This window comes from Hypanus sabinus, chromosome 10 (genome assembly GCF_030144855.1).
Source record: "Hypanus sabinus isolate sHypSab1 chromosome 10, sHypSab1.hap1, whole genome shotgun sequence".
Taxonomy (NCBI): Eukaryota; Metazoa; Chordata; class Chondrichthyes; order Myliobatiformes; family Dasyatidae; genus Hypanus; species Hypanus sabinus.
The window spans coordinates 38116003-38141699 of record NC_082715.1 but is presented as its reverse complement, the minus strand read 5'-3'; the positions used below and the strand labels follow the sequence as shown (position 1 = coordinate 38141699).

Sequence of the window (25697 nt, the reverse complement as noted above, 5' to 3'; positions counted from 1 at the left end):
GGGCCTGTAGTCACTGGAATTCAGAAGAATGAGTGGCAAACTCATTGAAACCTATCGAATGGTGAAAAGCCTTGATAGAGTGAATGTGAAGAGGGTGTTTCCTGTGGTGGGAGAGTCTACAATCAGAGGACACAGTCTCAGAATAGAGGGATGTCCTTTTAGAACGGAAATGAGGAGGAATTTCTTTAGCCAGAGAGTGGTGAATTTATGGAATTCTTTGCTGCAGGCAGCTGTGGAGGTCAAGTCTTTATGTATATTTAAGGCAGAGGTTGATAGAGGTTAAGGCATGAAGGGATACGGGGAGAAGGCAGGAGATTTGGGCTGAAAGGAAAATTGGATCAGCCATGATAAAATAGCGGAACAGATTCAGTGGGCTAAATGGCCTAATTCTGCTCCTATATTTTACGGTCTTATGGTATGGTTGTCATTGAGTGCAACAACTTGAGCACCAGAGCTGCTTATTCTGCAGAGGTTATTTGTTCACTGGAGAAGATAAGTAAATTGGCAAAGAAAAACATCTACTTTATTTTGTGCATTGCTTCATTGCAGGAGACTTCACAGTGGGATTCTAAAGGTGTAATAGAACATAACATAGCTGTCTCAGGCTGCGTGCCTCAGCATTATAATAGAGTTGCAACATCACTTTCATATACTCCCTGAAGTTATAGTTTATCCACTACCCTCAATCACTGGTACACTGCAGTAACTCAGATGGGCTACACTGGCCGTAGCTCTCAAACCCATATCATTTACCATCAAGAAGGACAATTGGTCAGGTGCACGGAAACCCATCAGTTCACGCTTCCCTCCTAAACACATTGCAACCTGGCTTGGAAGTATAACGCCAGTCCTTTGTGTTTGCTATCTTTAAATCCTGGAATTCTTTACCCAACAGCACGACGGCAGTACCTTGAACAAAAGAAGTAGTTCAAAAATGCAGTTCAACTCCACATTGACCCAATTCAGAATAATACCCAAGACAAATGTACTTCCTGTTGACTGCTGTGTAACTGGTAATAAAATCAGAATCAGGTTTAACATATGTCTTGAAACTTGTTGTCTTTGTGGCAGCAGTACAATGAAATGCATAAAAAAGAAAAAAACTGTAATTTGCAGTAAGTATATATGTATTGAAGAGTTAAATGAAATAAGTAGTGTGAAAATAGAAATAAAAAAGTAACGAGGTAGTGTTCACGGGTGCAATGTTCATTCAGAAATCAGATGGCCGAAGGGAAGAAACTATTTTTGAATTGTTGAATGTGTGCCTTCAGGCTCCTGTACCTCCTTCCTGATGGTAGCAGTGAGAGCAGGGCATGACCTGGGTGATTTGTGTCCTTTATGATGGATGCTGCCTTTTTGAGGCATCACTCCTTGAAGTTGTCCTGGATACAATGGAGGCTGATGCCCATGATGGAGCTGACTAAGTTTACAAGTGTCTGGAGTTTACTTCAATCCTATGCAGTGGCCCCCACCCCTATACCAGACTGTGATGCAGCCAGTTAGAATGCTCTCCATGGTACATCTGTAGAAAATTAGTGAGTGTCTTTGGTGTCATACCAAATCACCTCAAACTCCTAATGAAAGATAGCCACTGTTGTGCCTTCTTTGTAGCTGCATCAATATGTTAGGTCCAGGATAGATCCTCAGAGATGTTGAAACCCAGGAACTTGAAATCGCTCACCTTTTCCACTTCTGATCCCTTGATGAGGACTGGTGTGTGTTCCCTTGTTTTACCCTTCCTGACATCCACAATCAGTACTTTGGTCTTACTGACATTGAGTGCAATGTTGTTGCTATGACACCACTGAACTAACTGATATATCTTGTATGCCCTCTCATCACCATCTGAAACTTTGCCAGCAATAATGGTATCAGCAAATTTATAGATGACATTTGAGCTGTGCCTAGCTGTCCCATGTAGAGAGAGTAAAGCAGCAGGTTTAAACATACATCCCTGAGGTGTGCCAGTATTGATCGTCATCAAGGTAGTGATGTTATTTCTGATCCGCACAGACTGTGGTCTTCTGTGGCCAAGGATCCAGTTGAAGAGAATGGTGGGTACCATTTTTCATCAACTGTTTCGATTGTTAATATATACATTTAAAAGTCAAAATGAAACACTAAGACAATATCTATAAGGTTAAATTAAAGACTGAAGGAGAGAATGTTTGATTATTTAAGAACTATACTATTAGCCTCTGCCTCTGTATAAACTTTCCAACTCATGTTTTCACTATCCTTTTAACCTTCCATTGTCATTACTTCTCTACTCCATTGGATAACTTTCCATCAACATCTTCTTCCCCGTATTATACATAGCTCCTTTGTAAAAGCCCTCTATTAATTAACTTGGTTCTGCCCTTTCAAAATCTCAAGCATCTTGAAAACACCATGCCTTCAAGTTTAAAATCTGTGTTCTTATTAAGTTGATAACAGATTAAGTTATTTACTGTTAGATATGGTTGGACTCCGAAAGGACGACAATCATTTATCAAAATGCCAAACTATTCCTGGATCATTTTTGAATGCAGAAATAATTCTTAGCTTCTTTACTGAAAAATGTACTCTTAAACACCTCTTCCTATTGCCTTTATTATTAAGAATGAGACCACCAGTCCGACTCCCTCTCCCATTTTCCTTTCTTGCTCAAGCAAGTTCTATTCAATGTCCACTGTAACCCCAACTCCATGTTTTCTCTCCTAATTTCTCTACTGCTTCCCGTACTTCTGAGCTTGTCCTGTCCAACATCGACCTTCTGCTTTTTTGACCACCCAGCTTCCAGTCTATAATATCCTACATGGTTAACAGTTCTTTCTCCTTCTGATAATACTGTAAGTGATTCTGAGTGGCTGACAAAAAAAAGAGCATCCACACCTTGATTTTAAACTGGCAATCTCAGTGCCACAAGATTAACTGATCTCGAAACTGGAAGAATTCAAAATTGCTTTGGTGAGAGTATCTATCTAGGCTACACTGTTGAGAAATTAATGTTACTCCCCAGCATGCTGTGTACCTGATCAAGGAATGTTTAATTCTGACACTAGGTGCTCAAAGAAGAAAACTACTTGATGCTCAACAGTGAGTCACTGTCATCAATACAAAACAAATCAAATGTACAAGTTAGCAATGTGATTACATAAATAGAATAACTGCTGAGCTGAAGACATTACACAGCACCTACTCAGCACTTGCTTTTGTTTGAGGACTGTTGCTATACAACTACGTGACCAGAATGGGAGAAGTCAGCATACCATTGTAGATGGAGTGTGCAAGTGACATATGGTCATTTTCAGGCCAATGTATCCTCATTGCTTGTGGAAATTAGATTCCAATATAATGCAGCACTTCCACAAAGACAGTAAAGCACACAGTAGTTTTGTTAGTGTATCTTGCAATATTCTAATATTTTATATTAATCTTCAATTTCAGTATCTTTATAAACAAACATTAGGCTAAATGCTGTCCTTGTTAGTTGCACCTACAGCCCCTAAAATTAATTAAAGCAAATGATGAAAATTAGAAAAATTATCTGAATGCAACTATTCAATATTTGTGTCATTTTGAATTATCCATTGCATTGTCAAGTCAACTGATCAGTTTGAAGGTCAAAAAATCTAACATGCTGGAGGAACTTGTTCAAATTAGATTGGAAGATGAAATAACTTTTGAGACACTAGTGTCTCAAAAACCTCATGAGACACTGGTGCCATATAAAGAACTGGAAGTTCCTATCAATCCGAGATAGATGTTTGCAATTTCACATTTCTGTGCACACCCATGCAATCCACCATTCCACCACAACCCTTAAATACTCCTTCAGAAGTCTCAGACACTTAAGCTGACTCACTCTGGGAAAGCAAGTTTCTGTAAATCATTCTTCTGCATAAAACCAGTTTTAATAATTGTGTCAGTGATTTCTATGAAAACCATCTGAAGAATCTTGGTCAGTTTTCAATTAACAACTAGTTGGCTTTCTAATAATGCTCTATTACGTTATAGAGAACTAAATATCTAACTAAATATGTCAACAAGAGAGGTATATAATGTTGCAGTTATAAATGGGAAGCGGGAGGGCTCTAAATGTTACAAGCATTTTTTTTATAGAACCAACTTCTTACACATGATCCCCATACAACTGTTGTTTGTTATCTGTGTAAATGGAAGCTTATTATGGCAATATGCATATTTATTTGACCTTTTGCAATAATTATAAGCTACCAGATTACAAATTTTTACTTTATTATATATTGCAAGTTTTTTTGGCAAAAGAGGATAACTTTGCAAGTCATTTGGACAAGCAACCATTTATCCTATAAATGTTAACAATGTCCCAAGAGTTAGAATGATCCCAGCATAGAAATGCCAATGCAATGGACTTCGACGTTTCCAATTCTCCTGCCAATTGAAGTTTAACTCCACAGCTAAAAATTGATGTATTTTGTAATAGGAAGGGTACAAGGTAACAATCTTTGCAACAATTAAAAAGAGTGCCAAGGCTGCCATTACAGCAGGTTCAGTTTGACTGAGAAGTCAGGCATCTTAATTAATCAGAACCCCTGTGTGTTTGCTGTGAATGAGAGCCAAACAAAATGGCTTCAGTTTAGCCAACAATGAATTACAAGAAGTCATAAAATATTTAGGATATTGCCAATCACAACTGCACTGCTCCAAAGAGCGCTATATGAGGTCATCTTACTCTCGGCCATTAGGCTCTATAGTGAGTCAACCTATATCTGGGGAAGAGATGACGTCCTCCTGTTAGACTCTTTGAAGTAACTTTCTACTTTTTTTATTCTTTCTCACTTCTCTTCTATTCTTTGTATATTGTATATCTGTGCACTTGTAATGCTACTGTGGCAGTCAGTTCTCCTCAGAATCAATAAAGTATCTATGCATCTATCTATCAATTTGTTGCATAGTTCAAGAACAGCCTGGAGTGAATGGTGACATTTATATAACCCTTTCAGGTGATAATTAAATGAGTTGCTTAAACTATACCTAGATATTAAATAAAGGTTAATGATTCTGAGCATCTTGGAACATATTTTGCTCAGCTTATCAACGTAAATTGTAAAATACACTAAATGCAGATAAGTATTGAGTTGACGATGCTGACAAGCTGTTGAGTGATATGTTGTACTTCTTTGTCCTTGGAAAGTGGATGGGTGTAATAGTGTGCTGATCGTCAATAATGAACCAGTGCAACATTTTACAGCTACATGTCAAACACTTTATTCCAGCATTGGACCTGTGCTGAATGAATATATGAGATGTAATGTAAATCCCCATAAATGTGGCCAAAACAGGCCTCCAAAATTAGATACTTATGGGGAAAGTTTTCTAATTTTACTTTTGGGTGGAATTTGGAGAAAATCCCAACTGCATTCTGCTAATTTGCACATGATGACTTTTAGTGCAGTAATGCTTGGGAAATGCTTGAGCAATTAGTTTGGATCCATACTTATAAGAGATATTTACAAATGTGGAGAAGAAAGGAGGTAATGTAAAGGCATAATACATTAAGGAAGGAAGTGATTTGGAGATAAATTATTGTAGGAGATAAATAATGTAGAAGCAATATTTGTAGATGTAGAATGAGTAAGTAAATGAGTAAGAAAAATACATAAGTAAATGTAAAATGTTACTTCAAATAAATAACGAGTAGAACAAGTAGGTAGATTTTGAAACTAATTAGAGATAAACTAATTCATGAAATGGAAATTTATACGTAGTCAAGAAAAAAAGTCTCAGCAACCCTTTAAGTAGCAAATTGATGCTGTAATGGAGAGATTTCTGGGTGAATAAACTAAGATGGACTGAAAGGTCTCCCTGACATTGGATGAGTTGAAGTGTAACATGGGAGCAAAATTGAAAAGGGTGATGAATACAGGATTGAAGGTGTTATATTTGAATGCACATAGTAGATGGAATAAGGTAGATGATTTTGTAGCGCAGTCAGAGATTGGCAGGTATGGCATTGCAGGCGTCATTGGGTTGTGGTTGAAAGAAGTTAGGAGCTTAACATCCAAGGATAAATATTGTATCAAAAGGACTGGCAGGTAGGCAGAGAGGGATCCTTAGAAAAAGGTGGCATCGTAGGATCCTGTGGGTTAAGAAACTGCAAGGGTAAAAAGACCCTGATGAGAGAGAGATACAGTAGCCAGAATGTGGGATATAAATTATAACAGGAAATAGAAAAGGCATGTAATAAGGCCGATGTTGTGATAATCATGAGGGATTTCAATATCCATGTAGATTGGGAAATTCATTTGGATTGATGTTGGATCCCAAGAGATGGAATTTATAGAATACCTATAAGATGGTTTTTCGTGAAGCTTGTGGTTGAGTCCACTTAGGGGGATATCAATTTGGATTGGTTATTGTGCAATGAAACAGATTTGATTAGGGAGCTTAAGGTAAAGGAACCCTTATGAGACAGTAATCATAATATGATAAAATTCACCCTACAGTTTGAGAGGGAGAAGCTACAATAGGATGTATCAATGTGACAGTGGTGTAAAGGGAATTACAGGGGCATGAGACAGAAGCTGGCCAAAGTTGATTGGAAGGGAAAGCTAGCAGTGATGACAGCAGAATGGCAATGTCTGGAGTTTTGGGAGCAAGTAGGAATGCACAGGATAGATACATACCAAAGATGAAGAAGTATTCTAAAGGCAGGATGACGCTACTGTGGCTGACAAGGAAAGTCAAAGATAGCATAACAACATAAGTAAAGAGAATACAATATAGCAAAAATTAGTGGAAAGTTATAGGATTGGGAAGCTTTAAAAAACCAACAGAAGGCAACTAAAAAAAACCTTAAGGAGAGAAAAGATGAAATATGAGCATAAGCCAGCCAATAATATACTGATTTTTTTTTCCAGATATATAAAGAGTAAAACAGAGATGAGAGAGGATATAAGAATGCTGGTAAATGAACTTTATAAGTATTTTGTGTTAGTCTTCATTGTGGAAGACACCAGCAGTATCCCAGAAATGCAAGGGTGTTGTGACAGAAGAGAGTCTAAGTGCTAATACTAAGGAGAAGGTGCTTGGGGAGCTGATAATTCTGAATGTAGATAAGTCACCTGGACAAGCTGGTTACAACCCAGGTTTTTGAAAGAGGTAACTGAAGAGATTATGGAGGCATTCGTAATGATTCTCCAAGATTCATTAGATTTTGGAATGGTTCCAGAGGACTGAAAATTGCAAATGTCACTCCAATCTTTAAGAAGGGAGGGAGGCATAAGAAAGGAAATTATAGGCCAGTTAGCCTGATTTCAGTGACTGGGAAGATGTTGAAGTCTATTATTAAGAATGAAGTTTTGGGGTACTTGGAGACACAGGATAAAATAGGCCAAACACAGAATGGTTTCCTTAATGGGCATCTTGCCTGACAAATCTGTTGGAATTCTTTGAGGAAATAACAGGCAGGATTGGCTAGGAGAATCAGTGGATGTTATATACAGTGCCTATAAAAAGTATTCTCCTCCCCTCCCCTTGTCGGAAGTTTTCATGATTTAATTTGACTTTTTTGACACTGATCAACAGAAAGTCTCCCATCTCAAATTAAAAACAGATCCCTACAAAGTGAACTAAATTAATTACAAATATAAAATGCAAAATAATTGGTTGCATAAGTATTCACCCCTTTCGACAGTATTTAGTAGATGCACATTTGGCAACAGTTACAGCCTTAAGTCTGTGTGGATAGATCTGTATCAGCTTTGCACATCTGCAATTACCCCATTCTTCTTTACAAAACTGCTCAAGCTGTGTCAGATTGCATGGGGATCATGAGTGAACAACCCTTTGCAAGTCCAGCCACAAATTCTCAATTGGATTCTGACGGCCACTCTAGGATATTAACTTTGTTGCTTTTAAGCCATTCTTATGTAGCTTTGGCTTTATGCTTGGAGTTATTGTATTGCTGGAAAACAAATCTTCTCTGAAGTCACAGTTCTCATACAGACTGCATTAGGTTTTCCTCCAGGATTTCTCTGTATTTTGTTGCATTAATTTTACCCTCTACCTTCACAAGCCTTCCAGGGCCTGCTGTAGTGAAGCATCTCCACAGCAGGATGCAGTCACCATCATGCTTCATGGTGTGTTTAAAAGGTACATTTAATGTCAGAGAATTGTGTACAATATGCATCCTGAAGTGCTTTTTCTTCGCAACCATCCATGAAAACAGAGGACATGCCTCCAAAGAATGAATGACAGTTAAATGTTAGAACCCCAAAGTACCCCCCCCAGCTCCCCTCCCTCCCACATGTAAGCAGCAGCAAGCAACGAGCCCCTCCTCCCCCCACCAGCAAAAAAAAAGCATCAGCACCTGCCACTGAGCACTCAAACGTGCAGCAAAAGCAACAGCAAAGACACAGACTTGCCTAAAGTACTCCAAAGACTACGCATTCACCCGGTATTCAACATGGCACAGATTCTCTCTGTCCCTAATAAGGGAGAAAGAGGTGTCTCCGTTTCACAGCAAGAGGGGAGACATAACAAATAACTTGCTGGTTTACAATGTTAAAAGTCCATTGCATCGCTTTTTCCGAGCTCGATGTCCAAAGATCTCAGGTCTCTGGGCACATTGCCAAAGATCTTCCAACTCCCACAATGCACCAGTCCAGGACACCAACCTACAATCTGCCCATCTTCAGAGCCCCGAGATCCTAGGCCTCCAAAGGCAAGCTGAACTCTTAGGCCATGCCCTTGGCATGTCAGATAACGACCAGTTGTGACATCCAGAGAGCAGGTCCCATTCCTGCAAAGAACCAAAGTCAGTGTGTAAATCCAGGTCAGGGTCTTCAAAAGAACTCTGAAAGGAAAAATAGAGATTTTAAAGATGGAGGTAGAGCTGTTTCTAGGGATGGTATGTTTTTGATTATGTGCAGTATTTGGCTTATGACAAACATAGCATTTAGTCTGATGGCCAAGAACCTCAAACTTGGTTTCAGCAGACCATAGAACCTTCTTCCAGCTGACTTCAGAGTCTCCCACATGTCTCCTGGCAAATTCTAGTCAAGACTTCATGTAAGTCTTTTTAGTAGTGGCTTTCACTTTGCCGTTCTCCCATAAAGCTGCGACTGGTGAAGCAACCGGACAATAGTTGTGGTATGCGCGATCTCTCCCATCTCAGCCACTGAAGCTTGTAACTCCTCCAGAATTGTCATAGGTCTCTTGGTGGCCTCCCTCACTAGTCCCCTTCTTGCACAGTCACTCAGTTTTTGAGGATGGCCTGCTCTAGGCAGATTGACAGCTGTGCCATATTCTTTCCATTTCTTAATGATTGACTTGACTGTACTCCAAGGGATATTCAGTGATTTGGAAATTTTCTTGTATCTTATCTCCGGACTTGTGCTTTTCCATAACCTTTTTGTGGAGTTGCTTAGTGTTCTTCTGTCTTCGTGGTATAGATTTTTCGAAAATACTGACTCACTAGCAGTTGGACCTTCCAAATACATGTGTATTTTTACTACAATCATTTGAATCACCTTGACTGCTCACAGATCTCCAAAATCAGATCTCTATTTAACTAATTATGTGACCTCCAAAACGATTTGGCCGCAACAGTGATGATTTGGTGTGTCATATTAAAGGAGGGTGAATACTTATGCAACCAATTATTTTGTGTTTTATATTTGTAAATAATTTAGATCATTTTGTAGAGATCTGTTTTCACTTTGACATGAAAGAGTCTTTTTTTCTGTTGATCAGTGTCAAAAAAAGCTGAATTAAATCTACTGTGATTCAATGTTGTAAAACAATAAAACATAAAAACTTCTGTGGGGGGATGAATACTTTTAATAGGCACTGTACTTGGGTTTTCAGAAGGACTTAGACAAGATGACACACATAGGGCTGCTTAACAAGTTAAGAGCCCATGGTATTACAGGGAAGATACCAGCTTGGATAGAAGATTAGTTGATTGGCAAGAGGCAAAGTGTGGGAATAAAGGGGCCTTTTTTGATTGGATGCCGATTAATAGTAGCATTCCACAGGGGGTAGTGTTGGGATCGCTTTGTTTTATGTTTTATATCAGTGAATTGAATGATGGAATTGATTGTTTTGTGTCAATTTTTGCAGATGATACAAAAATAAGTGGTGGGGCAGATAGTGTTGCGGAAGCAGGAGGTCTGCAGAAATTCTTAGCTACATTGGAAGAATGAACATAGAAGTAGGAAATGGAATATAATGTAGGGAAGTGTATGGTCATAGACTCCGGTAGAAGGAAATAAGGTGTAGACTATTATTTTCTTAAAAAGAGAAAAAATCAGAGGTGCAAAAGGACTTGGGAGTTCTTATGCAGAATTCCCTAAAGGTTAACTTGCAGGTTGAGTCTGCAGTAAGGAAGGCAAATGCAATGATAACATTCATGTCAAGAGGACTAAAATATATGAGCAAATGTGTATTGCTGTGGCTTGGTCAGACTACACTTGGAGTTTTGCGCCCTTATCTAAGAAAAGGTATGCTGGCATTGGAAAGGGTCCAGAGAAAGTTCACTAGAATTATTTCAGGAATGAAAGAGTTAACATATGAGGAGCATTTGAGGATGCTGGAGTTTAGAAAAATGGTGGTGGGGGTGAGGGATCTTATTGAAACCTAACAACTATTGAAAGGCCTAGATAGAGTGGACAAGTCTAAGACCAGAGGTCACAGCCTCAGAATAGAGAGATGTCCATTTAAAACTGAGATGAGGAAGAAGTTATTTTGCCAGAGGCTAGTGAATCTGTTGAATTCAGTGCTGCAAACTTCAGTGAAGACTAGGTCACTGGGTATATCTAAAATTGAATTTGATTGGTTCTTGATTAGTCAGAACATTGAAGGTTGCAGGGAGAAAGCAGAGAAATGGTGTTGAGAGGGATAATAAATCAGTCAAGATGGAATAGCGGAGCAGACTCAGTGGGCTGAATGGTCTAGTTATTCTCCTTTATCTTATGTCTGTGTGTGTGAGACAGGGGTAAAGTAGAAAGAGACAGACAGACAACAGAGAGAGAGACAAAAGAGAAACAAAAACAAGGGAGTTAGAGAGAGGAGAAAGAGAGAAACAAAGGAGAGAGACAGATAGAGAAAGGAGAGACAGACTCAGTCAGAGACAGGAAAGTGCAACAGACACATGAGAGAGAGATAGACAAAGGAGAGACAGAGACAAGGGGAACGAGAGGAAGAAAGATGGGCAGATGGAGAAAAGGGAGACAGAAACAGAGAAGAGGGAGAGAGACGTATGAGAGAGTGAGAGAGAGACAAGGTCGAGTGAGACAGAGAGAAAAGGAGGAGAGGGAGAGAAGAGAGACTGGCAGACAGTCAAGAGGGCGAGAGACAAACAGTGAAGGGGAAGAGACAGACAGACAGTCAAGGTAGAGACAGGCGGTCAGTCAAGGGAGACAGAGACAGAAAACCAGTCAAGGGTGATGCACCATCAATAACTCTCTCTGAGACGTGAAGTCGAGATATCGGCTCTTATTGACCGGAAGAAAGAACAAGCAGTAGTTGACCACCATACTACATCCTGGAGAATGAGGGCTGGGCTCAGGCCTTTATACCGGGGTCTGTGGGAGGAGCCACAGGAGCAGTCAGCAGGGGGCGTGTCCAGACAGGTATATGTAGTTCACCACAAAGGGGAAGAGACAGTCAAAGGAGAGACAGACAGAAAGTCAAGGGAAAGAGGGAGACAGACAAAGTCAAGGGAGAGAGAAAATGAGAGAATCAAAGGAGAGAGAGCAAATCAATTAAGTGGGAGAGATAGTCAATGAAGGATGAAAGAGAGACAGTCAAGGATGAAAGCGATGGGGAGAGGGAAATGGTCAAGCCAGATAGAGACAGACAAGAGAGGCAGATAATCAAGGGAAAGAAAGCAAGCAAAGGGAGAAAGCATGAGAAGAGACGAAGAGGGAGAAGGGGGAGAGAGACCGAGACTGTCTTTGCATTGTACATCTGCTGCAAAACAATGAATTTCATGTCATATAAGACAGTGACAATGAACGTGATTCTGATTCTGGCCAAATGGGACATGGACCAGTTACAATCTCTGGTTTGCTCATTAAAACTTCAAACAACAGCAACACAGTAAAACCAGCTGCTTACTGTTCCATTTGTTAGCCCCCGAAGGAAGAAAGAGAATGAGCACGGCTCAGCAGAACGTGTGTATTGACTTAATGGCTAGTTGATAACTTCCTTCATGCAGAGGTGACTGCTGTCATTTGATACTGCTCATTGAGAAAGAGCTGTGAGCATTTACATTGGATTTCCTTTGGTAGAGATGTGCATGTGGCCACAACGGATAAATTGAAATTTCCTCGGTTGGAAATTCAAAGAAAATTAGGATTTTAATTGTCAATTAATGCAAGCATTTTGCACTTTGGAGATGGATTAGTAAAATTTTACACATTTAGATACTTGAAGTGTTCAAAAAGCATCAATTTAAGATAAGATTATTGTTCTTCTGTTTTCACTGTTGAAATTGAAGAACGAACATGCATTCAAAACCATGGAGCTGACACTGGGTCTTCAGCAGGTGTAAAATGAGTTACTGATGCAGTGTTGCCTACGACCAATTTCACACCCCATATGCTTCTGTTGAGAGAAAATAAGAGAGAAAAAATATTTATCCAACAAAGAAAAAATATAGCTTCTCAGTATATATGCTAATATAGCTTTGCCTCACACCATTGAACTCAGTAATCTCTCAAAGCCAGACTTTAAAATAATGCTTTCAACTTTGGAGCATAGAAATGAGTTTTAAAATGCTGCGAAGTTAAATCTTGTGCTTTGATTTTAAAGGGCACTGATGGTAAACCTATCTCTCTGAAACTGAAAGCTGGCCATGGTGCAAATGAAAAAATTATATGCTATTTGTCTTAGTGGATAAAGGATTAAATTCACACTGTATAGAAGAATAAGAACTAGGAGACAGCTGTAGGAAGGAACAGTACAGTGGTGAGGAATTATGACATTTTTGTTATCGATGTTGTTTGGTATTTGTACCGTAGTAATGAGATTTTTGTTGGACCAAATGTTATCAATGGTCATGCTATTACAGTGCATTAGGTTAATAATGAAGGCTCTGTGAAGTATTTCTATTTAAAACGACATGCTGAAATTTAGTGCTGAAGAACTTGTGAAGCAAATGGCTATTAAATAATTCAGGGCTCAATCACAGACAAATAGGTATGAGGATCAGAACATGAGGTGTATTCGAATCAATTCACAACAAAAACAGATTTACTAATTTGCTCACTCCTTCATCATTGATTTCTTGTACATGGCTAATGTGGATAAGGAAGGAAGGCCTTTCATTTGTCGTCTTCTTTCTGTGATATCCCATAGTGCTCACAAACCTTCTCACAAGACAATAGGACTCTCTTTACTTCTTCATAGGGAGTATCTTAATGTTAATCGTAACTTGCTTCACTTCAGTTCTGATGAGGATTGTGCCTGACGTCTGCATAGACTTCAAGTGCGTACATATGCACTCACTCCTACAGGCAACCTCTTCCTTAACATTCTCTACCACTTCATCCTGATTCCCCTCTCAGCAGTTTCCCTCTCCTCATTTCCTTCCTCTTATCCTTTTCCCTCTTACATTTTTCTTTCTTCACTTCTCTCTCCACACCCCACTTTCTACTCTCACCTTCCAAGCTTCCTCCACCCGCTAGCTCCACAGGGTAAGACCACTCACCCAGCCACATTAATCAGTGACACCTGGTCTAGAAGAGTTGCAGAAGTCCTTAGGCTGATGCTATTAACATGGAGATAAATGTACAATGATAGTTCTAATGATGAATTTATCGAAAGATGTTTCAGCCTTCAAAAATATTATCAGAATTAATTGTCACAGAAAATACAGCAAGAAGCAGACACGTTGGCGCATTTAATCCACAATGAACTATTTATCTTCTTGCCCCATCGATCAGCACCTGGACCATAGCCCTCCCATCCATGTACTAATCCATTCCCTTAAATGTTGACAGCTCATTCCACACTCTCACCACCCTGTCAATGAAGAAATTTCCCCCTCATGTTCCCCTCAAACTTTTCACTCTAACCCATGACCTCTGGTTCTAGTCTCAGCAACCTCAGTGGAAAAAGGTAGCTTGCATTTACCCTATCTGTATAGCTCTTAATTTTGAATACCTCTATCAAATCTTCCCTCCTTCATCTACACTCTAAGGAAAACATTCCTAACCTTTCCCTGTCAGTCAGGTTCTCAAGACCTGGCAACATCCTTGTAAATTTTCCCTGCACTCTTTCAATCTTATTGACTTAATTCCCATAGGTAGGTGACCAAAGCTGCTCACAATATTCCAAATCCGGGCCTCACCAATGCCTCATACATCTCTAACATGACATTCCAACTCCTGTACTCAATATATTGATCTAATGTGCCAACATTTTTATCACCCTATCTACCTGTGATGTCACTTTTAAGGAATTATGGATATGTATTCCCAGATCACTCAGTTTCATTGTACTCCTCAGTGATCTACCACTCACTGTCTAAGTCCTACCCTGGTTTGTCTTCCCTAAGTGCAACACCTCTCACTTGTCCTCGTTGCATTCCTTTTGCCCTTTTTCAGAATGTTAGAGTCGCAAATTGTTGACATTTACTGTAATTTTAATTTTAAAAAATTCTGGAAACACTCAGTGGGTCAGGTAACATCTGTGGTAAGTTTTCGTCTCAGGTAGAAGATCCTTTGACAAAATTGAGAATGAAAAGAACAAATCGGTTTTAAAAAAGAGAGGATGAAGGACAGACTAATCAAATAAATAGAAAATCTTTGATAGGACGAATACAAAAGAGACTGCAGATGCTGGAATCTAGAATTTTTTTAAAAAAGCAGAATGCTAGGAGAGTTCAGCAGGTCTGGCAGCAACAGTAAGGCAAAATGTTTAAGTGAAAGTTTGGGTTGAGACTCTGCATGAAGATTGAGAAGGATGCAGAAAAGTGACCAGTACAGAACAGTACAAGGGAGCAGGGGCTGGTAGGTGACAGTTGAAACTGGATGGAGAAGGATAATGGGTGGGAGTGTGAGCGAGGAATGGGAGAAGAAACTTGGTAGGTAGGTGAGTGTGTGAGGGTGAAGGACACTTTGCATGTGGGGTCAATTGAAATTGAAAAATTCAGTATTCACACCATTGTGTTGTAAGAAACTCAAGATGAACATGAAATTATTTTTCTCCAATTTTCGTTTGGCTTCATAACAATGGAGAAGGCAGGAGACATAAAGATCAATGTGGGAGTGCAATGAATATTTACAATGAAACAGAACTGGAAACTCCAGATGGTCATTGTGGACATGGCATGGGTACTGGGCTGATATTTGCTGATTCTGTACTTGGTTTCTTCAGTGTATAAAGGCCACACTGTAAGCACTGCATGCAAAAGATCAGGTTTAAGTCTATGCAGCTGAACCTCTGCTTCACTTGGACAGAAACAGAAAGAAAGAATGTGAAGGAACAGGCATTAAGGACTACTTTGGTTACAGGGTAAAGTACCAAGGGATGGGAAGGAATGAGTGGGCCGTACTTAGAGCAGGGCCTTTTCATGTAGCAATCAAAAGACAGGCATAGCAAGGGCCCATACAGGTGGCAATGGACAACCTTTTAATCTGCCGGAAGTGGGAGGAATCAAAAGATATTTACAGAAAAGGCAAGTTCCGCCAAGAAAATGAGTGTTGGAGGAAGGGAACTAGTTTAGGCCTTTGTCCAAGGGAGGGAGGGAAGTGGAGTACTGATATGAAGAAATGAGGTCAGTGGGTAATGAGGCAGAATCAATAAGCCTTCAAGAGCAGTCTGTTTATGGATCTTAGGTGAGGCCTGGGTTGCCATGGGGATCTATAAACAAAGTCATTAATTTATGGGAGCAGTTAGGGAGAATCTGAGCAAAGAAGCTTAAAAACAATGATAAAAAGGCAGCTCGAGAGGAAGACACAAACAAAGGAATGTAAAAGGTTAACTTGAATCGTAAACTGTGCTTCCCTTTCCACAGATGTTACTAATCTGATCAGTATTTTCAGCATTTTCTTCAACATTTCGCAATTTTTATGATCTTTAGCTTGATCAAATTGATACAATGTGAATTGTGGTGTCCTGCAAAGGTCTGCATTGAAGCTGAAAATATTGATCATATTTATAAATAACTTTGATGGAATAGAAAGCCAAAGTATCCACATTTGTCAACTTTGTACAAATAGATGACCTTGCGGGCAAGGTAACTGCAAAGCAACATTAATACTGTAGATAAACTAAATGTGCAATATTGGGGCACATGGATTTCATTGTTGGCATATGTGAGTCATCTAGTTAGGACCTAAATAGGAAAGAAGAGACTACTTTCTAAATGAGGAATGATTGGAAGCAGAAAGATCTAACAAGTCTTAGGATCCATTTGGACAGATGCCAGGAATGAACAAAGGCCAGACTTTGAGCAAGAATATATAAATACAACTATAAAAAGCAGTTTAAACAATACCCGAGGCCGTTTCAAGGCAGCAAACCTGAGGAAGGACTAACTTCCTCACATGCTATGTATTATCCTGAGATTACTTAAGTATTACTTAAGTATTTAGATTACAGAAATTCGGGGTATTTTTCTTCAAATTTAAATAGTTACAGAATCATTTGTTCAAAGCTTTCCACATATTAAGAAGAATTGAAAGGGTAATGAAAACAAATCTTTCCTGTTGTTGGGTTATTGGTCCAAAAATTTAATCAAGCCTTGCTGGAGTGTAATTGGAAATCCATTCTACAAGTAAAAGGTGGGTGAACTTTAGAAAGCAGTTTGTCAAAGAGCATTTTAGCCTTTAGTTAATTGTCAATTTTTACTTTTAGATTTCTGTTAATGGATTAAAGGATTTGGAGAAATGTTAGATATTTAGAGTTGGGTCATATTTAGTAGCATAAGTTATTTAGAGTACTTATGTTTCAAATTTCAATTTCCTTTAAAAAGAAATTCTCTATACTGAATGCAGAGCACATTTTAATTTTGGTGCTATATTTTTATCTTGCTATGTCAATAGTGTATGATATTCTTTTGACTCATTTTTTAAAAAAAACAGTCTAGCTGTAAAGAAATATTTTGCCTCTGGAAGCACCCACTTAATATACAACTACTTTAATGCTGACATCAGAACTATTGCTGAGATTTAATATTGAAGCAATTAATAATTCATAAAACGTTTTACAGCTGAATGCTTCAAAGAAAGTCCCAGGCAAATAACCTTGACCTACTCCTTTTGCGCATTGTTCATATCATAAAATGAAACTATCACTTTGCCATTTGTAAATCACAGATTTAAGCCATGTAAGAAATTCTTCATTGCTTCAGTGGAACGAACTTGTATTTCTCTATTTTTGAATCCAATGCATATGTTTGTATAACTCCGGTATGTTGAAGTACAGTCACCAAGTGCTGCTCATTGCCATCATTCACTGTCACCATTTATGGAAATAAAGCTATTGCACCCAGTCAATTGGAATCCTTCGACAGTGTGCTCAAGGGAAACAAATCCTTTGGGTGGTACTTAATCAGGGCACGGTGAGAATTCATATGATGGGACTTTTACTCCATAACAGAATTGGTCAACCACTCTATCTACTATACTACATATTTAACAAAAAACGTGTTAATCCAACACATTTTTTTTCACTGCATGGCAAATTTTTAGATGATATTTAGCCAAATGTTTCTATTTATATTTATATTGTTTATTTTTCTCAATTATAGATTTTTGGATATGTTTTCATTCTAAGTTTTGCATGAAAAGAAGTTTGCAAAAAAAGCATCCAATGTTTGAAGTAGAGAGAAAACAATTCTTCCTGGCAATTTTAATCGGTGTGTGTCAGTGATAGCCTTCTGGGATTGAAGGACCTTTATACATATTGGTAATTGGAAGTGAAATAAAAATAGAAAATTCTGGAAAGACTCAGCTGGTCAGGCAGTATCTTAGAAGGGAGAAACAATTAACATTTCAGGTTAAAGACCTGCTACTAAAGTTAGGAAAGTTAGCAATTGAGGCTTACTTAAAATTGCACAGCAAAGAGAGGGATGGAGCAAACAAAGCAAACATTTGTGTGTGGGTGAAGATTAAGAGAGATTAAAATACAAAAGGCTGAAACAGTATCAATTGTTAGTTAACTGGAGATAAGTAATTGTTAAATTGATTTATTAAATGTCACATGCACCGAGCTACAGTGGAAAAGCGTGTAAACGCTTCATACAGATCGGATTATTGTGCAGTGCAATGAGGTAGTACAATAACAGAATGCAAAGTGAGGTGCAACAGCTACAGAGGCAATGCAGTACAGTAGGCAATAAGGTTCAAGATCATTACTAGGTAGATTGTAAGGTCAGCATCTTATCATACTTGTGAATGATTCAGTCGTCCTAGAAACTGTCCTTGAGTTGTTGATTCATGCTTTCAGGCTTTTGTGTCTTCTGCTCGATAGGAAGGGAGAGAAGAGAGAACACCTGGGGTGTTGGGGTCTTTGATTATGCTGGCTGCTTTACTAACGCAACAAGGAGTATTGACAGAGTCCATGGAGAGGAGGCTAGTTTATTTGATGTGCTGACTGAGTCCACAACTGTTTGCAGTTTCTTGCGGTCACTGGTAGAGCGGTTGCTATGTCAAGCCTCAAGTATCTGGATAAGATGGTAAGGGTCAAAGGAGAGGTGCAATATTTCTTTAGCCTGCTGAGGAAGTAGAGGCACTGGTGTGCTCTCTTGGCCATGGTTGGACCTCAACAAGCTGTTGGTGATGTTCGCTCCAAGGAACTTGTAGCTGTCAACCCTCTCGATCTCAGCACTGTTGACAGCAAGTAAATGATATCAAGTAGAAGCAGATAGTTCCGAGAAAATTTAACAAGAAGATGAATACTGGAAATACCTGCTACGTCCGGTCTGCGGAGAGAGAAATAGCACATTTTAATAATCTTTCACTGGAAATGTCCAGTTTATATGGAAACTGGAAAGACTGGTGATCCAATATTGTTGAATTCAATGTTCATTCTTGAATACTGTAAGATTTAACATCTGAAGATCAGATGCTGTACTTTGACCTTATTTTGGACTTTACTGGAAAAGTATAAAAGGCCTAGGAAAGAGAGGTCAGAGAGGGAGTGGAATAGAAATTAAAGTGGCAGGCATCTGGATAGAGGTGTTCTCCAGTTTGATCTGTGCTGTGATTCTCCAATGCATTGAGGTTAGGAAGTTAACAAAATGAGTGACTGATACTGCTTTTTTTAAAAACAGAATTTTATGCCAAAATATACTTTATTAATTAAAATATATATGGCATATTATACAATTACATTTTTTCTGTTCATTAATTGTGCCATCAATGGAATAAAACTACTTACAATGCGTCTCTGAGCAGTACACCTATAAAGTGTTTGAGAGGCTGTTGCACACGTCCCAGTCCCACTGTGTTCAGTGGCAACATGCCCATTAGACCGTGATCCTTCCCCCTTAGTTGTCCCAGTTTGGCAGCACTCACCCACAGGCATCTTGTTACAATGGAAAACCAATACATTTCGGCAGACCAAAGAGCACTTTTTATTGAGTTAATTATGTTCCATTAGCAGCTGATGATTATCTCAGTATGTGTTCTTGATAACAGCCCACAGATCAGAGTGTCCTTTGTTACACAGCCTTGACAAGGACCATTGCATATGTTTCCAGAGGTTCTTAGGTAATGCACAGTCCACAAAGCCTTGGAAGATCTTCGCATCTGCTCCTGAGCCACCCTGAGGGCAACGTGCTTTCGGAGTAAACCTACCATTCATCCACCCATTCTGCATATTTTTGGTGCTCGAATATAATTTGTCATTTCCCCCCCCAAAAAAACATTGATCTGCACATTACCTTTGGAATAGTTTATGTTAACTAATCCTGGGCATAGTTCCAATCTGCAAAAAAATGAAAATAATTTTGACTGTGCAGAATCAGAATTAGATTTATGATTTACTTAGTTATGTAAATCTGTGCTGAGGCCACATTTGGAGTATTGTGTACAGTTTGGTCATCATATTATTGGAAAGATGGAGAGGATGAAGAAGAGATTTACAGGGTTGGTGCCTGAGGCCTGAGTTATAGGGGGCACATTAGATCTTCATTAACTGAAGAGCAGGATAATGAGGAGTGGCCTCATAATAGTTCATAAAATGCTGAAGGGAAAATGATTCTATTTTATATTATATGCTCCTGTTAACATCAACAGTGCTGAGATCAGGAGGATTGACAGCTCATGTTCCTAGGAGAGAACATCACCAATAGCCCATCCACGTCCAACCATGGTGATATCATGGCCAGGAAAGCACACCAGTACCTCTACTTCCTCAGAAATAAATTTTGCATGTTTCCTTTCACCCTCACCATGGAAAACATCTTAGAATAAGCCTCCAGAGAAAGTGGCCAAGGTGGATACATTTGCAACATTTAAGAGGCACTTGGGTAGAAACATGGGAGGGGGGGTTGGTGGGTTATGGGCCGAACGTGGGCAACTGAAACTAGGAGGTAAGATGCTATGTTCAGCATGGACCAATTGGACCAAAGGGCTTTTTCCTGGGCTGCGTTGTTCTATGGGAAGATGTCATGAAATTTGTTGTTTCGTCATAGCAGCACAGTGCAAAGATCTATAATTATTGTACATTACAAAACTAAACATGTAAATAAAGCAAAAAAAAAATGGAATAGTAAGGTAGTGTTCATGAGTTTCAGAAATCTGCTGTCTGAGGGGAAGAAGCTGTTTCTAAATCATTGATGTTGAATCTTAAGGCTCAAGTATCTCCTTTTTGATGGTAGTAATGAGAAGTAGTGTTACAGGTTGAGTCTGTGGTAAAGAAGGCAAAAGAAATGTTGGCATTTATTTCGAGGGGAACAGAATATATGGATGTTGCCTTCTTGAGTCACTATCTTTTGAAGATGTCTTCAGTGGTGGGGCAGTTTGTACCTTTGATGGAGCTCAGTGAGTCTATGACCTTCTGCAGCCACTTGCAATCGTGCAAATTGGAGCCTGTGTTGCAACCAGACAAAATGGCCTCCACTGAACATGTAGGAATCTGTAAGAAACTTCAGTGATACCGAATCTCCTTGGACACCGAATGAAGTAGAGTCACTGGTATAACACACAGAAAATGCTGGAGGAACTTAGAAGGTCGGGCAGCCCTGGACTTCCAGCATCTGCAGAACCTTTTGTGTTCCTCTTCTCTTCACCAATCTGTCAGCTCCCTGTGGTGTCCTCCCATTTCCCTTTCTCCCATGATTCACTCTCCTCTCCTATCACATTCCTTCTTCTGCAGCCCTTTATCTTTTCCACCTCCCAGCTTTTCACTTTATGCCCTCTCCTCCCACCCACCTAGCTTAACCTATCACCTTCCAGCATGTAATCCATCCCCTCCCATCACATTCATATAATGGCATCTACCCCTTTTCTTTCCAGTCCTGATGAAGGGTTTTGGCTTGAAAGATCTGACTGTTTATTCAGTTCCATAAATGCTACCTGACCTGCTGAGTTCCTCCAGCATTATGTGTGTGTGTGTGTTGCTCTAGATTTCCAGCATCTTCAGCATCTCCTGTGTTTAACGCTCACTGAAGCGCCTTCTTCATGATTGCAGCAATACGTTGGGCCCAAGCTTGATCCTCCAGGAAGTTATTGGAAATATTCCCAGATTAATTCAGGCACTAACGATGTGCCTATCTAAAATTCTAATCTTTCAAGATTAATTTGAATATATTAGTAAATGTAATCAGGAAAACAAATTAATAGGCATACAAATCACACAAGTAAAGTTAATATATATACACCAGAGAACAGCAGAATTACTTCAGCCAGTGAGAATAATGATTTCATTATCAACAGGTTAAGAATGTTATTCACCCTACTCAGGCTTCAATTTTTTTTAAAGATGAGACTTAAAATAACATGGCATTTATTCAGAAGCACCTTACATCTTTCAAGAACATAGCACTTGACATTACTTCATTTGTACCACTTGTAGTTAGTGCACTAGAAGCCAATCTGCCAAGAGTATAAAATTAGCATTTTGGAAATGCTTCCTTAGCGACTTTTGCATTATTGGATAATAATTCACCAAATCTCATTAATCTTCCTGAAAATTAAAGCAGGTTGCTGATATTTGTTTGTTTCTATAAGACATAGAAACAGAAATTAGGCCACTTGGCCCATCAAGTCTGCATTGCTATTACTTCATGGCTGACTTATTATCCCTCTGAACCCCATCTCCTGTCTTCTTTGATGCCCTGACTAACCAAGAACCTATCAACCTCTGCTGAAAACATACTCAATCATTTGGCCTCCACCGCCGTCTGTGGCAATAAATTCCACAGATTCACCACCCTCTGCCTAAAGAAATTCCTGTGCCCTCTAGACCTAGATTCCGCTACTATAGGAAACTTCCTCTCTACAGATACTTTATGCAGACCTTTGAATATTTGAAAGGTTGCAGTGAGATCCTCCCTCAATCCTCTAAATTCCAGTGAGAACAGACTGAGAGCCAACAAACATTCTTCATGTGTTAACCTTTTCATTCCCAGAATCATTCTTGAGAACCTCCTCTGGACTCTCTGTAATTGCAACCCATCATTTCTTAGATGAGAGGCCCAAAACAGCTCGCAATACTCCAAGTGCATTCTGACCAATGGCTTAAAAAGCTTCAGCATCACATCCTTGCTCTTAAATTCCAAACCCCTCGAAATGAATGCTAACATTGCATTTGCCTTCCTTACTATCAACTTAACCTGAAAAGGCCACCCTTATTCCTACTTTGTGCCCTCTACCAGTCAATCTATGCTAGGATCTTTCCTCTAATACCACGGGTTCTTATCTTGTTAAGCAGCCTCATGTGTGGCACCTTGCCAAAGAACTTCTGAAAATCCAAATAAACAATGTCCACTGATTCTTCTTTGTCTATTCTGCCTGTTATTTTCTCAAAGAATTCCAACAGATTTGTCAGGCAAAATTTCTCCTTAAGGAATCCATGGTGACTTTGACCTACTTTATCATGTGCCTCCAAGTACCTCAAAACCCTCATCCCTAATAATGGACTCCAACATCTTCCCAATCACTGAGATCAGACTAACTGGCCTATAATTTCCTTTCTTCTGTCTCTCTTCCTTCTTGAAGAGTGGAGTGACATTCGCAATTTTCCAGTCCTCCAGAACCATTCCAGAACCCTAGTGATTCTTGAAAGATCATTACTTCCATGGTATGTCCAGTTACTTCTTTCAAACCCTGGTTCTGGTGACTTATTCACCTTCAGACCTTACAGTTTCCCAAGCACCTTTGTCTTAGTAATAGCAACTAAATTCAATTCCTTGAATTTCAGGCGTACTGCCAATATCTTCCATAGTGAAATCAGATACAAAGTACTTAATAAGTTCATCCACCATATCTTTGTCTTCCATTACTAGCTCTCCAGCATTATTTTACATTGGTCCAATATCCACACTCGCCTCTCTTTTACTCTTTATACTGTGTATGTGAAAAAACTTTTGGAATCCCCTTTGATATTATTGGCTAGCTTACTTTATTGATTTTTAGTTGCCTTCTGTGGTTTTTGAAAGCTTTCCAATCCTCTAATTTCACACTAATTTTTGCTATATTATATGCCCCCCTCTTTTGCTTTTATGTTGTCCTTGACTTCCCTTGACATCCACAGTTGCCTTATCCTTCCTTTAGAATACCTCTTTGGCTCTGGGATGTACCATTCCTGTGCCTTCTGAATTACTCCCAGAAACTCCAGTCATCCCTGCTAGCACCCCCTTCCAAACAGCTTTAACCAGCTCCTCTCTCATGCCACTGTAATTTCCTTTATTCCTCTGTGATACTGACACATCTGACTTTATCTTCTTGCTCTCAAACTGTAGGATGAATCACTGTCTCCTAAGGGTAAGGGTTCCTTTACCTTATGCTCCCTAAACAAATCTAGTTCATTATACAACAGCCAGTCCAGACTTGTCTCTCCCCTAGTGGGCTCAACCACAAGCTGTTCCACAAAAGTCGTCTCATAGGCATTTTACAAATTCCTTCTCTTAAGATTGAGTGCTAACCTGATTTTCACTATCTACTTGCATATTCAAATCCCAATGACTAGCATAGAATAGCCCTTATTATATGCCTTGTCTATCTCCCGTTATGATTTATATCCAACATCTTGGCTGCTGTTCAGGGGCCTGTACATAACTCCCATCAGGGTTTTTGTACCCTTATAGTTTTTTTAACTTTACCCACAGGAATTTTTTTAATTAGTTTTTTTAATATATTTTCTACATAGTTACAGATAAAAAAAACCCAGATCAAAATGAAGAACATTAATACAGTGCAAAAATAAACATACAATAATAATATGATACAAAAAAAGATAATTGAAAAAGCACCCAAATTGAAGACATGTAAAATTAATATCCTCCCCAAGCCCCGCAACAAAAAAAAACTCCAGACCAACCACAACACAATATAGAGAATATAAATCAGGACAATCATGCCCCCAAAACTGTAAATACACTTAGCAACAGAAGATATTAATGCCTACTACCAAAAAAAAAGGATCTGAAAACAAGGGACCAAAAGATTCAATCCCTTTACATTCCAGCTCACAAATTTAAGTGTATTAACCATTATCAATTGTTAGTGCATAGAAGGCAGCAGGAATATAAAAAGTCAAGCAGTACAATAAGAGTCTGGGAGCAAAAATGTAATCATAGATTCGTAGAATCAAAACAGAAACATGTCCTGAGTAACAAAGGAAGGCAAAAGAAACAGTGAGTAGAGTTGGAACTGGAGAATCCACCCCTCGCAACCCAAACCTAGACGGCTACCAAAAAAAAGCAGCCAGCTCTACCAAAAAAATTAACCCAAGTATGACTTCCAGTTCTTTGTCGTTAACAACAGTTCTGTATAAATACTATAGCAAATGGTAACTAGTTTATGCACTAGAAGACATAATTACAAATAGAAACAACTTCAACAGAAGTATAAAACTTAATACAAAGAAAATCAGAAGAAAACCAAAACTAACCTACCCGCGAAAAATTATAGAAGATTAAAAGAAAAAAAAAGGGAGGGAGAAAAGGGGGAAATTATAGATTCAAAGAGAGTATTTATCAACCATTTACAGAAAAAAAAAGCAAAACTTAAACTATGAATCAACCAACAGGGAGGCCTTCAATAAAAACTCCAAACCTCCAAAACAAGTTAGAGTCAATTGTAGATCTCTGTAAATAAAGTTATACAAGAATAAAATAGATTACACAAGTACAATCTAAGCGTCCGTAGGGAAACATTAAACTCGGATTATCTATTTAAGAAAAACACACCAAGTCCAGGGAGAGATTGTCTACAGCCCTTAGAGTTTCAATAGATAATGTCTGAATTATTCAAGTAAAGTCTGAGTCCGGAAAAAATAGCTTTACTATGAAAGGTACTTATCCACCAATTTTAAAAGGTCAGACCGGGTTCCGAAGGAGACGGGATGACCAGGAGACTTCCAACAAATGCCTCAGCCTCCTTCACTGATTTAAACCACTTATATTCTCCATTAGTAAGCGTAATTCGAAGATCGGCTGGGTTTCGAAGGGAGGGTCTGAGTCCGCGATCAAAAAGCACTTTCATTACACCTTTAAACTCAGCACGCATCTTCAGAACCTGGGGGGCAAAATCCTCCACAAAACGAATGAC

General features: G+C 39.0%; 1 protein-coding gene across 1 annotated transcript in view; it reads left to right on the top strand.

The window, feature by feature from the left end:
• The window catches only part of LOC132400593 (exostosin-1-like), a 450728-nt gene that overhangs the window by 212484 nt on the left and 212547 nt on the right, over window positions 1-25697 (top strand). The window lies entirely within an intron of this gene.